At 41.4% G+C, this 21372-nt stretch overlaps 1 long non-coding RNA gene across 1 annotated transcript; it reads left to right on the top strand.

Moving 5' to 3' along the window:
* The first annotated feature begins 3009 nt into the window (after nt 1-3009).
* Nucleotides 3010-19699, top strand: LOC149462418 (uncharacterized). The gene is made up of 5 exons (XR_016312667.1): nt 3010-3414; nt 4337-4377; nt 6680-6717; nt 8785-8936; nt 17071-19699. It is a non-coding gene; the product is annotated as an uncharacterized LOC149462418 (long non-coding RNA).
* The last annotated feature ends 1673 nt before the right edge of the window (nt 19700-21372 follow it).

The following is a 21372-nucleotide window of genomic DNA, read 5'->3' as shown; positions in this document are numbered from 1 at the left end:
TTCACTAGCTGTTGTTGAAGTGCTCTCTCCTCTCCCCTGCAGCCAGAGGAGATCCCCTGACTGGACTAGGGCAGACTGAAAATATATTCATATTTCTTGCACAGGTTAGGTATCATCAGTGTTAGGCGGGAGTAGGGGACAGTTTTAAGGCTAAATAAGTGTATAGCTGGAATTTGTATTGACAAGTGCAACTGACCTACAGTTGAACTGCTTCAAGAAGGTTTTGCATTCCCATAGACGTGTATGAGAATGAAAATCCCATCTGATGCAAACAAAACCTGTGGGCACAGGCCCTTTGGGTGCTACATGTTTACAGTGACAAGGATGACTGCATTGCATATATAGAATTACCTTGGGCAGTGGATAATACCTTACAATATACAATAAAAATGCAGATGTACTGGGGATCCGGGGAATAAGGATGAGTGAATGTAGTTTGTACAAACAGATAATGTTGCCTTGGATGAGATCCAGTAACTTAGAAGAGATATCAGAACAACCCTGGAGAATCACAGAAATGGTAATGAGATTCATATGAAGTCGGCAGTATGACATTTTGCTGAGAGCAGGCATCACATTTTTAAAGTACAGCCTGCACCAAAATGCTGCGTACTGTTATTTAGTGGTCCCCACTAAACTGCCAGGAAAAAACAGAAAACAATAGGAAAAAATGGATACTCACTGTATACTGTGGCACCCTGTGTACTCACCTAGGCACACATTATCATGTAATTTGTGATCTTTAATTTTTTTTTTGTTTGTTTTTTATCACTTTTACATAAGAGGTGGGAGGACTACCTACTAGCTGTACTTTAAATTCTGGTGTATGGTGCACCTAATAGCTGTACTTTAATTTCTGGTGTATGGTGCACCTAATAGCTGTACTTTAAATTCTGGTGTATGGTGCACCTAAAAGAAAAATTCCAAACAGCCACCCAGGGAGCAGTGGCACATTCCTCCTTTACACTGGCAAACCAGTCCATTATTTGTAATAATTTTTTTTAATAATGTACTTTTTAAATACATTTTTAATAAATATTGGCAATACTCTATGATGTTTCCCATGGTTCCTTTCTGCTGAGCTCCCTGTGAATGTGCGGATTTAAAGTTTTTGGATTATGACGCCATACATGAGAGCAGTAGTTTACAGCTTTGGTGACCCACCTTAGTATATACTCAGGGGGTAAACTCCAGTGTGTGAGTGCAAATCCTGGTAGGGACAAAAACTGGTGGATGGTTGTGGAGGAGTTTCATGTGCACAAGAGCACTTTCATTTAAAGGCATCATCACGTGTGTAGTTAAAGTGTTACTAAACCTAGGACCCTGCATTCACTATATCCGGTCTTCCACAGTACACAGAACATGGAAGTGCAATTATTTTAGTAAATATAAACTGCTAAATACCTTTTCCCATCAGCAGTTAGAGCAGTCTTGTGACTTCTATCTGTGTCCAGCAGAACACATGGTAAAGCTTGTAGGAGGAGTTTTCATTTTGCTCTAGGAGGATGCAGGACCCCTGACCTCTGTCTGGATACTGTGTATAGATAAGAAAGTGAGCGCACTCCAGTGAGCGGCAAATGCACAAAAAAGGAACCACAAGCCCTTCCAACTAAAATAGAAAAAATATATAAGTGCAGCGCTATAAACAATGTCCAAGTAGCAATTAGAATATATACGATTGTCCAATATAAAAATATTAAAGTTAATAGACAGTTCAATGATGGGGGACTCTCAGGGAGTATAGGTGTAATCCAATCCCAGGGATAGATAAATTGCCCGCTTACCAGAAGCGCAATTGCAATGCGCATGTAAAGGTTTCATGTAGCCGAGGTCCCATGTAGGCGCTGCTTTATTGTACCCAGATGGTCCGTCGGTGATAAGACGATACTGGTCTGGTCGGATCACACAGCTCCTTGGGTCCACACAGAGAACCTCTGTACACGACTGCCGGGGCCTCCTCAAGACGAGCTCATGCCCCGGGGTAGTTACTGATACACCGGGAGGCCTCAGTCGCCTACCAACCCCGGCTCTCCATCGCTGCGCACTTGACAACGGAAATGACGCAAAAAAAAAAAAACGTCTGGATACTGCTGATTGGCCCTGTGCTGATCACATGCACTCTCCCAGGAAAAAAAAACCCTCTCTAGCAATACAAACCAAACTAAGCATGTGCAGAGTGACTCCACAGGATATGTCTTATCAGTAGATAAGAGGGGGACACTGGAAGAATGGGAGGGTCAGAGAAGTCAGGATGAAACAGTCTTTTTACACAATGCAGCGGATTAACCCCTTAGGATCCACAGTGAGTATAGCATGCATGCTTTACTGCATATACATTGATTTTACTGTTGTGGTTTACTATTTAGTAACACTTTAAAGAACACAGGCAGTATTTGACATTTGAACTTTTTTTAGACTACTGTATTCATGCACTTTAATGGTATTTGTATGCACCTTACTGATTATTGCATGGTATCTATAATTGTTATCCTTTTGAGATTTATAATTGTTGCTTTTGGTGGATATACACATACTTTTTTAATTGTACTAATTTTTTTCAATATATACTGTATAACTTTTGATCACTAAATTGCTAATAGGGTATGTGCAGCTCTTTTTTACATAATTTACTTAAACACCCCAGTGTAATGCAAGTAGAAATACACCAAGGGGTATATTATTATTATTATTATACAGGATTTATATAGCGCCAACAGTTTGCTCAGTGCTTTACAATATAAAGGGAGACAATACAGCAACAATACAGTTCAATACAAGAGGGTTAGGAGAGCCCTGCTCCTTGGAGCTTACAATCTAAGAGGGAGGGGCTGGGTATATTTATAAAGCAGTGAATATGACTTTGAAATTCACTGCTGTAGAAATATTCCTTGCTCTTTGTCCAACCTCAAGGGACCTTTCTCAATACTGTGCACTGAGGTGCATTGCATTTAGGCTCTATAAATACCAGGCTTCGCCCTTCTCATAGGCATACCCCGGAGTGGTCTTCAGTGACTGGGTTCCATAGAGCTGGAACATGATCCTGGACTTGAATGGCATCCTGCAGCTGATTATAGACATTGCACTATGCGCCAAGATGAGCGCCCATGAAGGATCCACTGCCCGAAAACAATATTACAGACGTTCCATCCACAGCATGGGGTCCAAGGAAAGCTCCTAAAGTTTATCGAGGTTGCGTTGATCCAGATGCATTGTTTCTATTTGTGGCATTAGAAAGCAAGTGAGAAGTTGACTGAAGAATCTGAAGATTAAATAACAAAGAAAAATAAAAAGCTGATTAATATAAGAGTGATTTCTCCATGAAGAACACTAGCACAAAACTGAGGACTCAGACTAGGATAGGGTTATAGGGGAGCCACCCAAAGAATGTGTCTTCAAAAGCTTGCCAATCACAAGGTACAAGCCTATTAGACATGTGCATACCAAAAATTTTCGTTTTGAATGCATTCAATCATTGAAGAATTTTGTTTCATCATATTCGTTATGTTGAACCAATTAGTTTTTGGGATTCATTTTGTTATATTCAGCATCGGTTTCATATATTCGTTGGTCTATGTGGATTTTGATTATGATTTTGCAGCTTTTCGAAAATGCTATATATTTCAGGTGAATTCAGTATTCATATATTAAAACTATTTGGCAGTATTCTATATTTTCAGATGCAACTGGATAAATAATGCAAGATTTGGTGGCCCTGAATTTTTCAAACCTAAGAATTGCATTAGAATGTGGTACTGACCTGACCGACTTGGGTTTATTTACTAAAGCTGGAGAGTGCAAAATCAGACTCATTTCCGCATAGAAACCAATCAGCTTCTAACTTCAGCTTGTTCAATTAAGCTTTGGCATTAAAACCTGGAAGCTGATTGATTAGTTTCTATGAAGAGCTTCACCAGATTTTGCACTCTCCGGCTTTAGTAAATAAACCCCACTGTGACAATTACAAAATTAATTTAAATCACAAACTTACTTGAATCTAAATCATTCTAAAATTGAATCAAATCATGTGATGTCATCCGTATGAAATTAATGCCTTCGTAAATTTTGTAACTTTTTTTGGATTCATTAACATTCGTTACTACAGTATGTCCACTCTGGCATTTATATACATCCCAATCTCCAAAAATTAAATTTTAGGACAAAGATCGATTTGTTATGAAATGATACACACATGTCTAGAGCCTATAACCCAGGGTTTGTGAATACATTGTCTGTGTCCTGTACTGTACAATTCAGATATATATTTTACACAAAATTTGTGTAATATTTGTTTACAGTATTATAAAAAATACATAAATGTATGTTCTTTCTTCCCCAGAGTGTGCTTCTCATCACGGCAGGAAGAAATGAATAATGCAGGTAAATAAAAGTCAGCATCCTCCCTTATCTGTCACTGAACAAAGTAAATTATTATAAAACATTTATATATCACAAAAATCTCCACGCTCAGCAAACAAATGTGATAAAAAATTAAAAACAAGTGTATGCATATATAATAAAATTGCTATGTTGCAGCTTGTTACTGTCATGCGGTCCCACACCTCATAAGATATATAAACCTCCAAAGTACAGCGCAACAAGTAAATACTAATAATTCCATCTCACTGTGTCAAATCACCAACATACATTATTCCTCAAATTCTCTTGTATGTGCAACAATCATTAACAATACATAAATTGTGAATAATCACTAGATATATTATATACTGTACAGTATACATAATCAATATAAAACCAATGTCACACAAATAAATGTTGCAATACTTTAAAAGGATGTATACAATATAATAAAAAGAAATACTGTAGAATGTATAGTAAGAAACCGAGACACCATATACAGTACATAGGCATTACACTGGTTCCTAGGTGAATTCCTAGAGAATTGCCCAGCAAAGATTACCAACACCTAGCAAGTGCTGCTGATTTTACAGAACTATAAGAATGTATGAGCTAAATGTCTCAATACACACTACATACAAAAGTGGAGAAAATTTACATGATACACTTTATTGGGTAACTTTGTTAAAGCGGAATTAAACTATGCTTTTTTAATTAAATGGGCCCCCCCCCCGGAGTGTTATGTCATAATGTGCTAGTAAGCACCCCATTTTAACCCATTATGGCAGATTTACCTGTCAAACAAAGCCCTCCAGCGCTGCGCTGTCAGTAATCCAGCTGCTCACAGGCACATCCATCTTTTTCTGGTCTTCCTTCTGCATTCAGTCTGTTTGGCCACCTGAGAGTCTGTTTGGCATGCGCATGGGAGTCACATCATCAGGGGACAGAGGGTGCCATAAATGTATGCTGAGCTGTGCATGCACGGTTCAGTGTACATTGCTGCTGATAGGCAGAGAGAAACATTTATAACAAAAGATAACAAGGTCTCTTCTGTCATAAGAACCTACCTGTCAGTGTTTTTTTTTCGATTCCACTTTATGTCTTGAATACAGAAGCTTACCGTGGCTTTCTGAGGAACCAAAACGGACTCCTCCCTGAGCATACGTAGGTTCACACAGCACTCTGCGATTGGTCACATAGTTACATAGTTAGTCTGGCTGAAAAAAGACAAAAGTCCATCCAGTTCAACCATTAAAAAAAAAAGTTATAATCCCATACCCACAGTTGATCCAGAGGAAGGCAAAAAAACCCAGCAAAGTATGATCCAATTTGCTCCTGCAGGGGAAAAAAATTCCTTCCTGATCCCCCGAGAGGCAATCGGATATTCCCTGGATCAACTTTACCTATAAATGTTAGTATCCAGTTATATTCTGTGTATCCAAGAAAGAATCCAGGATTTATTTAAAGCACTCCACAGAGCTGGCCAGAACCAACTCTTGAGGGAGTCTATTCCACATTTTCACAGCTCTCACTGTGAAGAAACCTTTCCATGTTTGGAAATTAAATTTCTTTTCTTCCAGATGTAAAGAGTGCCCCCTTGTCCTCTGTGATGACCTCAGGGTGAATAAATCTATACCGAGTTCACTATATAAACCACTGATGTATTTATACATGTTGATCATATCCCCCCTTAATCTCCTCTTCTCAAGAGAAAATAAATTCAGTTCCTCTAATCTTTCCTCATAGCTGAGCTCCTCCATGCCTCTTATCAGTTTGGTTGCCCTTCTCTGTACTTTCTCCAGTTCCCCAATGTTCCCCCCAGTGGTCCTGCAGCCTCCTGGTACAAGTGGCCTGTCCTAGGAGGCTGCAGGGAGTGAGGGGAAGGTGGGTGGGACAAGGGACATTACCCTTTTCTAGGTGAGGATTGTGGAAATCATCAAAATCAGTCCTTGCTCCCCTCAAATAAACCTTGCAACTCAATTATATGTCAGGAGGAAGGAGGGTACCAGTGGGACTTCACTTTGCAAGTGAAGTTCCATTTTAGGCTACTTTCACAGTGCTCCATTGGAAAAAACGCATCAAAAACACGTATGTGTTTTTTGCCGCATTTTTGTCATCGTGCATTGCGTTTTTGATGCGGTTCCCATTCATTTCAATGGGGAAGTTAATTTTTGGATGTTTTTTTACCGGAGGAAACATGCTTCCCAAAAAATGCAGCAAGCAGGGTTTTTTTTATTGATATATAATTATATTTGTGTATGTTGTGTTTCTATACAACATTCTGAAGGGCATTTTTTCAAACATGTATTGTGTTTCTTCTTAGGAGCTTCAGCAGAATCCCTACCTTCAAAAAAGAGAGAGGTAGGAATTCAGGAAAAACCGGATTGTGTTCTATAGTAGCTAGTGTGAGGGTAACACAATAGTGTTTAAAGTTATTCTGTTACAGAGTAATTAGGAGTTTGAACATTTCCAACAAACTGAATGCAGCATGACTAGGCATAAAACAAACAAGAAGATACTGTATATGCAGTCCAAATATCTGCATACGCTTTTCTGCTTTGCCTTGTTCCACAGAGGCATATTTACTGCAGGTGAATCTTACTGGTGAATGTGTTTGAATGTACAGTAAATGACTCACCACCAACAAATGTTTAGTCACATTCACTGCTTTATAAACATTCCCCAGAGGTGATTGTTAGGCTCTGATTCACATATCCGAAAAAGTCCAGACAGTGGATTCCTGCAGCTGGAATCACAGGTGGTTATCGGCAGCCGTAACTGGGAAGTCTGTACAAGCAATAGCAAGCAGAGGGGCACAGGTGTATATTAATTGGTTTGTGTGAAAGTTATAGCAATTTAGAAACTATGGTTAATACACTGGAATTTATGTATCTATGCCGCCATATTGGTAATGGAGGTGATCAGCAACTTATAGTGGGGCTGTGATAGTGTGGAAGGCAATCTGGCGCTAAAAGACCCTCTAACTGGCTAACTGACTAACTGACACAGACATCACCAGTGAGACTAATACAGTGATCAGATATAATACCACACATTGTCACTGTACTAATGACACTGGCTGGGAAGGGGTTTCCATCTAGCAGCAATCAATGTGTTAAATGTGTTCCTAACAAGTGTAATGTGTGTAATATATGATTAGTAATTGATCTGTTTTTTTCTCCCTGCTTTGCAGAGCCCTGTGTTGTTTGTAAACACAGGACTCTGTGCTGTGATTGCCTACAGCCAATCAGCAGGTCTCAGCCATAAATCATTGGCCAGGAACTGCTGACAAAATCCTGTGAAACCGCAGATCAGCACTGTGCACTAGCACAGGCAGGCTGGATCACATGATCCCTGGATTGGGCGTGTATACAGAACAAGGGTTTAGCATTGCAATAGAGTTCAGTTTAGGGATTACATTAGTTAGGACCAAGAATTAGGGGGTTAGTGTACTTCTCTTCCCTGTATTGTTTGTTTGCCTTACCTTGTAATGATAGGGTGACATGTTGTAATTTTGTAGTTTCACGGCCGATCAATTCCCTGATGCTCATGTATTCATTCACCTAGCTTGTCCTCATTCACTAAAAGGATTGGCAATTTCTTGTTCTGCATCACATAGCAGCCAATCCATGCTTTACCATTTCTTCTGTGTTGTATCACAAGTGTGGGGGTGCTAATGTGATGAAAGACTGCATAGTGAGCTCTTTGTTAGTTGCTCTGTCTGTATGTGTTTGTATCAGGCCTATTTATTATTTAGCTTTCACCTGAACAGCACTAGAATGAGAGACCCAGGGATTTGGGATATATACTTTATTTACAGCAAGTGTTAGTTTTAACACTACAGACAGAGGTCATGCATTAACCTGTGCACTGCCATGCCACGTGAACACAAACAGGAACCGCTGACACAGGAATGTTTAGATTTACTCACCTATAGGCTGTGTATATCAGGCTACAAATGACACCATGAAACTATATGACCAATGCTCATCTTATGCAGGTGAAAAACACAAGGTACGGGTAGGAAGGTGTATAATATCTTTCAGGTTTTAGAAATCCTTAACTACATGCTTGGCAGTGACCCGGAAGGTATGTGAGCTACTGGATCCACATGACTACTAAACAAATAGCATTTTCAAAACCAGAAGTGAGTAAACATTGTGGAATGTTCGTATAGACCTACCAAAACTACCTATAAATCTAGCATTGCAGGTATGTCCAACACAGGGGTGTCAAACTGACGGCACTCCAGTTGTTGCAAAACTACAAGTCCCATCATGCCTCTGCCTTTGGGAGTCATGCTTGTAACTGTCAGCCTTGCAGTGCCTCATGGGACTTGTAATTTGGTAACAGCTGGAGGGCCGCCAGTTTGACACCCATGGTCTAACATATTACTCTCAGTGATTTTTGTTGTTGTTGTTGTTGCAGGATGACAGTTCTGATGTTGTCTATACAATGCCAATATTCAACAAAGGAAAGACAAGGCAAATGAAAGTCAATAAGTGTGACACAGAATATATTGCCTTAAGACATCTATGACCCTGCTCCATCATGGAAACCAAACCAAAAGCAAAACGTTGGTAAGAAAAATGAGCACATATGTTGTCAATAACAACTAGAACACAGAGTAGGCTATTCATGACTTTGTGGGTTATAGGTCACCTATAGGTGGATGGACACTGGTCGACCAATCAGAGAGGAGGTCCTCCTCTATATAATCCCTCCTATACAGGACGTACTTCAGTTTTTTCACCAGTGTCTGTAAGGTGGATGGTCACTGGAAGTGTTGCTGTGCTCTTGGAGCATACCTGAAAGTCCAGAACGGTTCCATTAGAGAATCATAATCTTTAATCGGATCCATCCAAAAGGCTATGAAATGGATGGTACCCAAGCCTTGCTGGATAAGGAGAAGAATCCTTGTGGCCTGTATAAGCCTGTAATGCAGCCTTACCGCACTGGACCCGGCGCAGATGGAATCCTGTGCAGTTTTAAAATCTGACCAAGGCACTTCTAGCGGGGTGCTATACGAGTCCAAAGCAGTAGCCCCTCAGCATGAGTCCTTGAAGGTCTGTATGACAATGCCCGCTGTGATGGGTGAAGGTTAGTGCCTGAAGGAAGTCAGGGTTGGCCTGTAAGGATTCAGTCCGACAATGCCACAGCAGACGCATACATCAACCACCAGGGCGTTACAAGGTGTCGAGGTGCCCAGAAGGAGGTGAACTACATTCTGACCTGGGCAGAGATATATATTCCAAGTCTGTCAGAAGTGTTCATTCCAGGTGTGGAATATTGGTTATCTCAGTTGCTGGCAGTTGATTCCAGGGGAATGGGCTTTCCATCCCGATGTTTTCAAGGAAGTCTGCCAGCGATGGGTTGCCCAGATGTAGATCCATTGGCATCCAGGTTCAACAAGGTCCGTCTTTTTGTGTCCAGGGTAAGGGACCCTCACGCAGCAGGGGCGGACGCCTTAGTAATTCTTTGGAACCAGTTCTCACTGATTTATGCCTTTCCTCTGATCTATCTGCTGCCGCATCTCTTACGCAGGATTTGGGAGGCGGTAATACTGATTGCTCCAGCCTGGCCCAGGAGGACCTGGTACATGGACATAGTGAAGATGGCAGTAGATGGGCCATGGGCCCTGCTGTATTGACCAAACCCGTTGTCTCAAGGTCCTATATTGCACCCAGCTTTACAGCTGCTAAATTTGACAGCATGGCTATTGAAACCCAGATCCTGAAGGATAGGGGAGTGTTTGATTCTGGCATCCCCATCACGTTGGGTGCTAGAAAGGAAGCTTCTAGGAACATTTTATTACAGAACCTGGAAGACTCACATTGCCTGGTGTGAGGTTCACAAATGGCACCCATGAAATATGTGATTGGTAGGCTTCTGTCATTTCTTCAAACAAGGTTGAAGAAGAATTTGGCTGTTGGTACCATTAAGGGCCAGGTTTCAGCATTAGCTATTTTTTTCCAGAGGCCCATTACATCTCACTCATTGCTCCACACTTTTTTTACAAGGATTCATGCTTATGGCTCCTCCTGTCAGGCTGCTTTTGTGTCCTTTGGACCTGCACTTGATTTTGGAGGTTTTGCAAAAGCCGCCATTTGAACCTATTTGAGAGATTCCACTGGTCCTGTTGACTCGTAAGGTGTTGTTTCTTGTGGCAATCACTTCTGCGAGAAGGGTGTCAGAGCTAGCATCTCTATCTTGCACAGAACCATTTCTGGTTTTTCAGTATGATAGGGTGGTGTTGCGATCTCATCCATGCTTTTTACCAAAGGTGATTTCTGGTTTTCATCTCAATCAGGACATAGTTCTGCCTTCATTCTTTCCTAGGCCTCAGTCAGCAAAAGAGAGATCTCTGCACACCTTGGATGTGGTTCGTGCTGTAAGGGTCTTTTTGAAGGTGACAGCACAGGTCAGGAGGTCACATACTCTATTTGTGCTGCCAGATGGGTCTAAGAAGGGGCAGGCGGCATCCAAGGATACTATTTCTCATTAGATCCACCAACTGATCATTCAAGCCTATGGTTTAAAAGGTAAAGTCCCACCCTTTCGGGTGAAGACACACTCCACCAGGAGTGTGGGGGCATCTTGGGAAATCCGCCATCAGGCGTCAGTGCCTCAGGTTTGCAAGACCGGTACATGGTCATCGCTTCACACGTTCACAAGGTTCTACCAGGTGGATGTCAGAGCCGCAGAGGATTCTGCCTTTGGCCGCAGTGTTTTACGAATGGCTGAGTAGGATCTGAGGGATTATTGATGGCTATCGTGGTGTCACTCTCCCCTCAAATTTATTATTGCTTTGGGCATCCTACATAGTTATGAATAGCCTGCTCTGTGTCCCATGATGTACGAAAAAGAAAATTGGATTTTTTCTACATACTTACCTGTAAAATCCATTTCTTGGAGTACATATTGGGACACAGAAGTCCCATTCCTCTTTCGGGAATGTCATTGCTTGCTACAAAAACTGAGGTGCTTCCTGTATAGGAGGGGTTATATAGGGTAGGACTTCCTCTCTGGTTGGTCGTCCTGTGTCCATTTACCTATAGGTTACCTATAACCCACATAGTCATGAATAGCCTGCTCTATGTCCCATGATGTACTCCAAGAAATGGATTTTACAGGTAAGCATGTAGAAAAAAATAAATATTTTAAAAACACTCATACCCCCCAATTTTGAAAAGAGACACTTTAAGGAGATGAAGACCTGCAGAGCATGTCACAGTGAATTGTGGGGGAGGTTAAAGTCATACCACATTCCATGTACTCACAAAATACTCCCTAATTAGGCTCCATGCACATTAGTGGTTTTTTAAGCTCAAAAAACACTGGATAAAAAACGGTGAATAAAAACCGCTGGTAGCTTTGTAGCATTGTAGTAGCATTTAGAAGCATTTAAGAGCGTTATTATTTATAATTTTTTTAGGTTTTATGGGGTTAAGGTTATGGGTTAATTATTATGCATTTATTATTTCAAGTATTTACTTATAATTTTTTTTATTTATTTGAGTATTTTTTTACATTTATTATTATTATTATTATTATTAATGAGGGGTTTTTGTTCGGGTTTAGGTGTTTATTTTTAATAATAATAATAATAATAATGTGTTTAATTTCTTTAGGGTTAGGGGGTTCAGTTTAGAGGTTAATTATTATTTAATATTACATAGTATTTATTTATGATTATTTCAATTTACTTGTGCATTTATTTTACATTTATTTATTACTTTTTTTTATTATTATTATTATTATTATTAACCTAACAAAATAAATACATAAATAAATAAATAAGAATAAAGTAATACATAAAATACTAACCCAAACCCTAACCCTGACCCATAATCCTAACCCTAACCTAACCTTAGCTCTAACCCCTTACTCTAACAAAAAACTAAATAAAATTAATTTAATAATAATAAAAAAAAGAAATAAAAGTCGATGGAAAAGCTGAAAAACCTAGCATCATATGATGCAACTGATTATGTTTTTCTCTATTGGCTAATAAAAAAACAGCTAAGAACGCTTTAAGAAAATGCACAAATTTGTGGCAAATAATCACGTAAAAAACACAAAAAAATGCTACGCTCAGCTGTGAATGGAGTCTAAGCTTCTTACAGACATATATATCCCTCAGCAAAAAGGATTATTTGAGACACACTCTTTCATTACACAAGTCTACAGATAGACAACTAACACGTTTTCTGATCCTACCTTAACGAAAACCTTCAATAAAATAGTCTGGGATTATACAGTAACCTACAACTGCTGAAAAAATAAACACCATGGTCAGGAGTATGTAATGTACCATACAGGTTAGAGCAGACCTGGGCAAATTGCAAGCCCAGGGCCACATCCAGCCCTTTGACTGTCCCTATCTGGCCCTCAGTGCCTTCACTGTCAGCCTGTCAGCTGCAGGAACTGGAAGGACAGAACCTGAGGAGCTGATTGGTAGAGTGGGGAAGCTCAGTTCTGGCAGGATAGTGTTGCCTAGAAGTCATCTCAATGCTCTCCCACCACTCTGCTACCTGGCCAAGCATTTCCTGTGTTAGCGCCTGTACACTGCAAACCCCGGAAACTGTGCACCTGTTCTTCACTTCAGGTCATGATCTGCAGGAATCTCCACTGTACTGTCAGGTCATGATCTGCAGGAGTCCCCACTGTACCTTCAGGTCATGATCTGCAGGAGTCCCCACTGTACCTTCAGGTCATGATCTGCAGAAGTCCCCACTGTACCTTCAGGTCATGATCTGCAAAAGTCCCCACTGTACCTTCAGGTCATGATCTGCAAAAGTCCCCACTGTACCTTCAGGTCATGATCTGCAGGAGTCCCCACTGTACCTTCAGGTCATGATCTGCAGGAGTCCCCACTGTACCTTCAGGTCACGATCTGCAGAAGTCCCCACTGTACCTTCAGGTCATGATCTGTAGAAGTCCCCACTGTACCTTCAGGTCATGATCTGCAGGAGTCCCCACTGTACCTTCAGGTCATGATCTGCAGAAGTCTCCCCCTACTGATTGGTGAAGAGGTGTTTTGAGGTACCTTCAGGTCATGATCTGCAGACGTCCCCACTGTACCTTCAGGTCATAATCTGCAGAAGTCCCCACTGTACCTTCAGGTCATGATCTGCAGAAGTCCCCACTGTACCTTCAGGTCATGATCTGCAGATGTCCCCACTGTACCTTCAGGTCATGATCTGCAGGAGTCCCCACTGTACCTTCAGGTCATGATCTGCAGAAGTCCTCACTGTACCTTCAGGTCATGATCTGCAGACGTCCCCACTGTACCTTCAGGTCATGATCTGCAGAAGTCTCCCCCTACTGATTGGTGAAGAGGTGTTTTGAGGTACCTTCAGGTCATGATCTGCAGAAGTCCCCACTGTACCTTCAGGTCATGATCTGCAGGAGTTCCCACTGTACCTTCAGGTCATGATCTGCAGAAGTCCCCACTGTACCTTCAGATCATGATCTGCAGATGTCCCCACTGTACCTTCAGGTCATGATCTGCAGAAGTCTCCCCCTACTTATCGGTGAGGAGGTGTTTTGTTGTCTTCTCACCACCTGATGTAACCCTGTAATGCTGCACCACTGCTCCTTAGTCCTGTGTGTTGTACGCAGTTGCAGTGAGGCCCCATTAAATTCAGTGGGTGAGTTTGACATGCAGTGCTGCTTGTCAAACTCTGCATCCTGAGTTAAAAATGCAGTGGCCATGGCATATGAGTAGTCCTGTCTGCCTGTGATTTTGCAGCCCGGGTGGGTCTTTAGGGGAGTGGCAAAACCACAGCTCAGCCACCTGGTTTTACCACCCACCTGGCCCTTCACAGCAGTCCCAGTTTCTCATGTGGCCCCTTGGAAAAATTAATTGCTCACCTCTGGATTAGAGCCAGCATTCAGGCCATTGTGAGCTTTTTGGTAGCTGCTCATTACTGTGCTGCGAGATGTAAGGGAGCACGCTCTCAGCACAGTAAAGTGTTTACCTAAGGCTGCATATATGCGACCGCTAGGGTTCAAAGCCCACCTGTCGAGAGGCCACCTACATGCACCAGGTCAGAAGGCAGTGGTTAAAAACATTGGTATTCAGTGGTGTTCCCCACAACAGCACCACCGAAGGCATTGAAGTACAGCAGTCAGTGGTGTCCTTCCCCTAAAAATCATAGGTTCTCAGTGGTCAGGGGTGTTTCCCCCTCTGTCCCCCTCCATAGGCATTGATGGTGTCCTATCTAGACATGTACGATACGTTTCATTGGACAATTTTTAATTGTCATTGGACAATTTTTTAATTGTTCGGAAATTCAGGGGTGGGGTTCTCCTTAAAAGTCCTACCAGGCCTAAAGGCCCTGGTAGGACATTTAGGGGGAACTCCATGCACTTTTTTTTTACTGTGGGGTCCCTATTAACCTTCCTACCAGACCCCTGGTATGGATTCATGGTGGGACCCCACATTGTTTTTTTTTTCTTAGAAAAAATGTGAGTCCTACTGCAGCAGGTTCTATACATTGTACAGATGTGCAACTTTGCAGGTAGTTTAAGGGGACCCCCTAGGCATGATATTTAAAGGAATTTATTTTTTTGACTTTAAGCAATGAAAAATGACTGCCCCTTTTAAAACTGTACTTTTTGATACTTTTTTTTCACTGATTCATGTCCCTCAGGGCAGTACCCGAGCCCACATACCCCTTTTATGGCCAATAACTTGCATATAAGCCTTCAAAATGGGCACTTTTGAATTTACAAGTTTGAGTTCCATAGACTTGCATTAAGTTCGAAGTTCACGATCAAATTTTCGTTAGGTTCGAATGTTCAACCGTGAACTGAACAGGGGGGTGCTTGACCCATCAGTACTTTTCACCAATCAGCTGGTACCATTCCAACCATATCATATATATATTTGGTTTGCATGTTCTCTTAGATTGTAAGCTCCAAGGAGCAGGGCCCTCCTACCCAGGGGCAGACTGACCATTTGGAAACTTGGCACTGCCCGAGGGCCCGGGGTCAATAGGAGGCCCACTGAGATGTCCCTGGTACCTTTTTCATAGGCTTTTTTGAGTTTGAGCAAGGATACAGGGGCCCCATGATCCCCTATTGCCCGGGGGCCCCATGAGTTGTCAGTCTACCCCTGCTCCTAACCAGGGGCGGACTGACAACTCATGGGGCCCCCGGGCAATAGGGGATCATGGGGCCCCTGTGTCCTTGCCCAAATTCAAAAAAGCCTATGAAAAAGGTACCAGTGGCATCTCATGGGGCCCCCTACTGACCCCAGGCACTCGGGCAGTGCCCGAGTTTCCAAATGGTCAGTCCGCCCCTGCTCCTAACCCTCTTGTATTGAACTGTATTGGTGCTGTATTGTCTCCCTTTATATTGTAAAGTGCTGAGCTAACTGTTGGTGTTATATAAATCCTGTATAAGAATATATTAGTAATAATGTTCTCCCTGTGCCTGCGTGGACTTCCTCCCGGTACTCCAGTTTCCTCCCACACTCCAAAGACATGCTGATGGTTAATTGGCTCCTGTCTACATTGGCCCTAGTATGTGTATGTATGAATGTGCATTAGGGATCTTAGACTGTAAGCTCCTTGAGGGTTAGGGACTGATGTGAATGTACAATATATATGTGTAAAGCACTGCATAAATGTACAGCACTATATAAGTACCTGTAATAAATACATTAAATAAATAAATATAAATATAAAGCCAGAAAATTCATATAGTTTCACGTGATGACAAGCTTCCTTTTTTTTTTTTGTTTTATCCCCTTTGCGCTGGCGCCTCCTGGCCCTTTAAGAGTTTCAGAAGCCGGGAGGCGGGGCGGGGTTTCTAGGGTCATGTAACCACTGTGATTCGCCGTCACGGCGGTCACATGATTGAAAAAGGTCCTGATCGCAAGGGGAGATCAGGACCTTTCCATGAGTCATGGAGATATGTGCTGGGAGCACGCAGGGTGCGCTCTTAGCACTTATGTATTTTCTAATGGCACGCAAATATACGTCAAGGCCCAGATGCCGAGAGGCTGCATATTTGCGTGCACTCGGCGTCTAGGGGTTAAAGAAAAAAATATGCTCAGTAAATGTTGGGCCTGTCTGTGATATTTAGGCTGATTTATTAGGAGCTGAGAACACTGACATAATAATCAATCGCGTGCATATGAAATGAAAAGAACATGATTTTGCTTTTCACAGGATTGGATAATTTATTGTGAAAAAATCCTTAACTCCTGTAGTATATCCTCCACATTATAAGACCCTTGTGTTTGCTGTGAACATAAACATCCTATTAAAAACATTTCAATTTTCCCTCAACAGTAAACCCTCTTCAGCTATAAAATGCCTTGATTGGAAACTGGCAGTAAACTGTTGATGTGCAGCCCTTATTGATGCAGTTCATAGAGTGAGAACAAGTGTGTCTAACATTAGATATGTGCACCGTCATTTCTGGAATGTTTTCCTGCCAAGGATGGAGAGTAACTTTAAATGACATAGACTATTATTTCCGGATGTAATTCTCTATGCATCAGTTCCTATGTATTCTGGGGGTAAACTCATGTACAGTATCTCTGATATAAAATCTATTCTAAGAGCAACAACAGAATCATTTTTCATAGTAAGAAGTTATGTACATTCTTCAAACAACCTGTGATAGAAGCAAGCCTGGATAACATTGTTTCTGGCTGTATTGATATTCAGATATCCCTTTTTCTTCTTGTTTCCATAGGCATGGTTTGAGCTTCCAGGGTAAACTCAAGACAACCTTCGTCTCTGGGACCTGAAGCCCCCCTATCAGATGAATGTTCCCAGCATGGCTCAAAGACTGGTCACTTTCTTCTCTTTAGAATGGGGAACTCAGACTAGGCTGTGACTGGATTGTAAATTATGTTCAAATAAAAGGATCACTCCAGTGCTTTTTCAAGAGCCTAACCATCAAGCCAAAGAAGCTTCTCTTTCAGGCAAGCAAGAGCTGCCATTCATTATAACCATGTCACCATCTCTCTCTTTAAATGGCAAATCTTAGCAATGTGACAGCTACCTAAAATGATTATTGTTATGTTTTACTGCTGTGTTGTTTTACTACAAATCATAATTTTAACCACTTGCCCTCCAGAGGATTTACACCCCTTCCTGACCAGGCCATATTTTGCGATAATGCGCTGAGTTACTAAAACTGACAATTGCGCACTCATGCAACACTCCACGCAAATGAAATTTATGTTCTTTTTTTCCCCACAAATGGAGCTTTCTTTCGGTATTTGATCACCTGTGTGTTTTTTATTTTTTGTGCTATAAACAAAAAAACCCACAACTTTGAAAACACAAAAATATTTTTGACTTTTTGCTATTAAACATATCCAGTAAAAAAAAATTTAAAAATCGAATTTCATCATAAATGTAGGCCAAAATGTATTCTGCTACATGTCTTTGATAAAAAAAAAACCAATACATGTAAATTAATTGGTTTACATGAAAGTTATAGCATCTACAAGTGGAGGTATATATACTGGAATTTTTTTTTTATACTAGTAATGGCGGCGATCAGCGACTTGTAGCAGGACTGTGGGACTGCTGTGGGTATTCTGACACTGGGGGGGGGACTGACTAACTTCCACTGACATCCTGACATCCCCAGTGACACTAATACAGTGATCAGTGCTAATAAAAAGTACTGACACTGTACTAATGACACTGGGCAGGAAGGGGTTAACATCTGGGGTGATCAAAGGGTTAACTGTGTGCTGTGTGTGTTTCACATTATGTGCTGTGTTGTGTTTTACTATGTAAGCATGCTGCTTTGTATTGCTCTGCTATGCAAAGCAATAGAAAGCAGAATGCTGGTTCTGACAGGGCAGAGATCTGTATTGTTTACATACAGACTGATTTCAATTGAAAGTTCATTTAGACTTTAAGCAGTGTCTCAAGGTTTAAAACTCTAAAGGACATAATGTTTAGCAAAAATTTACAAAGCAGAACTACATAAAAATCTTCAGCAAACACTGATACAGTTTTTCGATGACCTTTATTGCACCATTGTTACACTGAAAATGTAAAGAAAAAATTATAAATTAAAAAAAAAACAATACAGCTATTTGACATCAAACAGGGAGACACTGTTATTGATATTTGATGCAACACTGCAACATTGAAAATGGGGGAAAAAAAAAAAAAGAAGCTTTTTAGCAACTTCCTTAAATACCTATCAGTGCCACCCTAGAAGTGTACTCAGCTCATAAAGGCACATAGGATTCATAGAAACATATAGATTTCTATTCAGAGGTTACTTGCTTTCAAAATTTCTCTCACTAAGTGAAAATTCTGTACCACTCATCTAAAATGGCAGCCATGCAAGGGAAGGAAAGCCCCGTATACGCGATCAGAAAATCGTACGCAAAATACCGCATCCGAAGCGATCGTACGAAAATCTGGTCATTATTACACAGCAATTGTCCTTAATTAATTGAGGGGACAAGCACAAAAAATGTTGTTGTACGATACCAGATCAGGGGCGGACTGACAACTCATGGGTCCCCCGGGCAATAGTGGATCATGGGGCCCCTGTGTCCTTGCACACACTCAAACCACACCCAAAAAAAGCCTCTGAAAGGTACCAGGGGCATCTCATGGGGCCCCCTACTGACCCTGGGCCCTCGGGCAGTGCCCGAGTGCTTGAATGATCAGTCCGCCCCTTTACCAGATCATACAATTTTTGTTTAAACAGTACAGTTTTTGTCCGAAAATACAATACAAATACATGACTTCCGAATTTTTATTCTGTTGTACGAGAATTTTCATAACTTTAGTTACCTCTTCATTTTTGATATGAGACTAGCATGCAAAATAAAATGGAAGATCATTTGTCTAATAATCTCAGCATGTATACGGGGCATTATGAATTAATCACTGCTCTGACTCAATGAGCTCAATGAACAGAGGAGCTCCACTTGCTGACTAAAATGAAAATACAAAATATTTATATGCGATTTATCATGTGTAGGTAACAAAAAAAGGAAATCGTTCTTAAAAATGATTAAATATTTGGTCCTAAGCTTATTTTTCAAAAATGCACACGTATAAAACCATTATATACACCCTTTAATAAAAGCACTGGCCGAGCCTCTGACCGGGTGTCGCACTATCAAGGTGTAAACAAACTCATGGCTAAGAGCAATTTTAAGTCTTAACATATTTGGTGTCTATTTACTCCACTCATTTATTTCATGTTTTATATTTTGCAGAGAATTTACAAAAAAATTTATTTGAATGTATTTTTACTGAAAATATAGATTTGAAAATGTATGTTTTAAGATTTAAGGTGTGTTTCAAAGAAAAAATAATTTGTGAACAAAATGTTTCAGCAGGGAAAAGGTTGAACAGGCATATAGCAGGTTTATAACATTAGAAAGAAGGTCAGCGCTCAGTGATAGTGATTAGTTGAGTTGTCAGTCCGCCCCTGCTTATATGGATAGTTGGTGTTACAAGGAGGTGGTTTTGGATAAGGTACATATATTGGCCATAGATCAGTATAACTCTCTGGATATCAACAGATCACCTACTGCAGGCATCACTAAATGGCGGACTGCGGTCCAGATCCAGACCCAGAAACATTCTTTTCCGGACCGCAGCTTCACCAAATAGTTGGCTGAATGTCTTCTCCCCACCGCTAGCTCGCCCGCCTGTCGCTGCCGCTATTATCCTCAAGGAAGGGCACAACATTTGAGGTGCAGCAGGTCCCCCCTCCCCACACTGTCCTACCTTATTCACACAAGACGGGAAGCATGGCAGGTGTGGACATAGGATGGGACTTTTCATGTTAGGAAGTGAATCATTGGTTGCGGGTGATTGACTGCTAGGCAGCGGGGCGGTCCAAGCAATCATTTTCCCACCTTTAACATGAAAAGTCCCACCCTATGTCCAGACCTGCCGTGTTTCCCATCTTGTGTGAATAAGGTGTGGGGAGGGGGTGCTGCAATGATATGAAAGGGACAGGAATCTCTAATATGCAGGGAGGACTGTGAAGAGGGATCTGTGATGGGGGGTAGGTTTGTAATGAGGGGGATCTGTAATGAGGGGGGTCTAATGGAGCAATCGGTGATGGGGAGGAGGGTCTGTGACGGGATAGGGGGTCTGTGACGGAGCAGTCAGTGATTGGGGGGGTCTGTGATGGGACGTTCTGTGATGGAGCAGTCGGTGATAGGGGGGTGTGGTCTGTGATGGGAGTAGGGGGTCTGTGATGGGTCAGTTTGTGATGTAAAACTGGGGGAATGGGGGTGGGGGGGGAACTGTGATGTGCACCTGAGGCTGTGATGTGAAGGATCTGAGTCATAGCACCAACATGACACTCGGACCTCCACTGGAAGAAAATTTTACTGACCGGGCCCCTGTGAATTTTAATTCAGTACCCCTGACCTGCTGTGCCATTTATGTCTGGTATGCATTTTAAGGGGAACCTCACAAAAAAAAACAGAGTGGGGTCCCGACCAAATTCTATACCAGATCCTCCAAGTCTAATAAGAATTTTAAAGAGGGACCGCAGGCAAAAAAAACAAAAAAATGGGGTCCCTCCAAAATCCATACCAGATCCGTATCCAACAAGGCAGGCCATAGACTGGGCGAAAACCGGCCGTTTAAAAAAAAAAAAAAATGAAAAATCGGTCGTTCAATCGGCCGACGTCACCACTATTGGTAAAAACAAATCGGCTGTTTCCCCCCCGTCTACAGCCGGAAAATTATAATAGCGGTGTCCCTGCAGAGAGCTCTGTTATTATATTTGACATTTAAAGTATAGCAAAGTTGCAACATTGTATCTATTTGTATCCATTTCGGATACAGATGTTTCTATTGGGATACAAATAGATACAATGTTGCAACCGCAATACTTTAAATGTCAAAAATAATAGCGGAGCTCTCTGCAGGGACACTCCGCTATTATTTTTGACATTTAAAAGTATTGCGGTTGCAACATTGTATCTATTTGTATCCGAATAGAACCATCTGTATCCGAAATGGATACAAATAGATACAGATG

This window comes from Staurois parvus, unplaced genomic scaffold (genome assembly GCF_062004578.1).
Source record: "Staurois parvus isolate SC_StPar_1 unplaced genomic scaffold, SC_StPar_1.0 ptg000175l, whole genome shotgun sequence".
Classification (NCBI taxonomy): domain Eukaryota; kingdom Metazoa; phylum Chordata; class Amphibia; order Anura; family Ranidae; genus Staurois; species Staurois parvus.
This window is presented reverse-complemented; position numbering and strand designations above follow the sequence as displayed.